Genomic DNA, 1,595 nt, shown 5'->3' with positions numbered 1-1,595 from the left:
GGTTCAAGAGTTTTTACTTTGTGTCTTTTTACCCAGACCATATCCCCTGGAACTATGTCATGCTCTACAATCGGGGTTCTTTCCCCTTCATAGTATGCTTTGATTAGGGGCCAAATTTCCTGCTGTACTTTGGCAAAGGATTGCAACACATTTAAATAGTCGGGGGCTGACTTCCCTTCCCCCGGGGGCTGCACTCGCCGGGTTATTGGTGGAGGGGCCCTGTACATTATTTCAAAGGGAGTTAGGCCATGCACATAGGGAGAGTTTTGAACCTGGAAAATGGCCAAGGGGAGGAGGGACACCCAGTCACCATCAGTCTCAATTACTAATTTAGAAAGGGTGTCCTTTAATGTCCGATTCATTCTTTCTACCTGCCCAGAGCTTTGTGGGTTATAGGCACAATGTAACTTCCAATCCATCCCCAAAGCTTGGGCTAGTCCCTGTAGGACCTTACTAACGAAAGCCGGGCCATTATCAGAACCTATAGCCTCAGGGACCCCATATCTGGGGACTATCTCCTCTATTAATTTCTTTGCTACCATCTGACTAGTTTCATGCTTGGTTGGAAAAGCCTCCACCCATCCTGAAAAAGTATCCACCATGACTAACAAATACTTGTACCCATACTTTCCTGGCTTTACCTCTGTGAAGTCTATCTCCCAACTTCTTCCTGGGGCCCTCCCCCTCTCCCGGATACCTGTCGGGTGGAGCCCCTTTGGGGCTGGTCTTATCTTTGTACAGCTCTCGCATCCCCCTGCGATCTGATGTGTGGCCTCATTCTGGTGTGGAAATACCAACTGTGTGTGCTGAAAAAGACTGAGCAACTTCTTCCAGCCTAGATGGGTGGATCTGTGTAGGTTGGTGAGCATGTATTTTCCTAGTACTTCTGGTAAGATCAGTCTACCTTCCTGGTCCCTACTCCAACCTCCCTCCCCAGGCTTTTCTCCCAGAGCTTGTTTTCTTATCCACTCAAGGTCCCATGGGGAATGCTCAGGTCTGGGGGGCAGGGTGGGTAGTTCAGGTATGGGTAACTCTAGAGCTGCCAGCACAATGGGGTCTAAGAGAGCTACCCTCCTGGCCTCTGCATCAGCAAAGTTGTTACCAATAGCCTCAGGAGTCTTTCTGGACTGGTGCCCAGGCACATGTATAACTGCCACCACCCTCAGCTTTTCCACAGCTTCTAACAGTCTTTGGACTTCCTGCAAGTTCTTCAGCTCCTTTCCTTCTGCAGACCGGAATCCTCTTTCCTGGTAGATGGTGCCATAAACATGCACAATGCCAAAAGCATACCTGCTATCAGTATAAATGTTAGCTCGCCTGCCTTCTGCCCTTTCCAGTGCCTCTGCAAGAGCAATAAGTTCCGCCTTCTGGGCTGAAGTGCGAGAGGGCAGGGCTGTGCTCCAAATGACTTCCCCTTTGTGCGTCACTACCACTGCTCTGGCTCTTCTGGCCCCATCCCGCACAAAGCTGCTTCCATCTGTATACCAGTCCAGTTCACTATTTGGCAGCCGTGTGTCTCTCAGGTCTGCCCGTACCTGGATGATTTCAGAGAGAATGTCTCTACAGTCATGGATGGGGGTTGACAGGTCTGGGTC

The sequence above is a fragment of the Nannospalax galili genome, unplaced genomic scaffold (assembly GCF_000622305.1).
Source record: "Nannospalax galili isolate Female #2095 unplaced genomic scaffold, S.galili_v1.0 scaffold10, whole genome shotgun sequence".
Classification (NCBI taxonomy): Eukaryota; Metazoa; Chordata; class Mammalia; order Rodentia; family Spalacidae; genus Nannospalax; species Nannospalax galili.
This window is presented reverse-complemented; position numbering follows the sequence as displayed.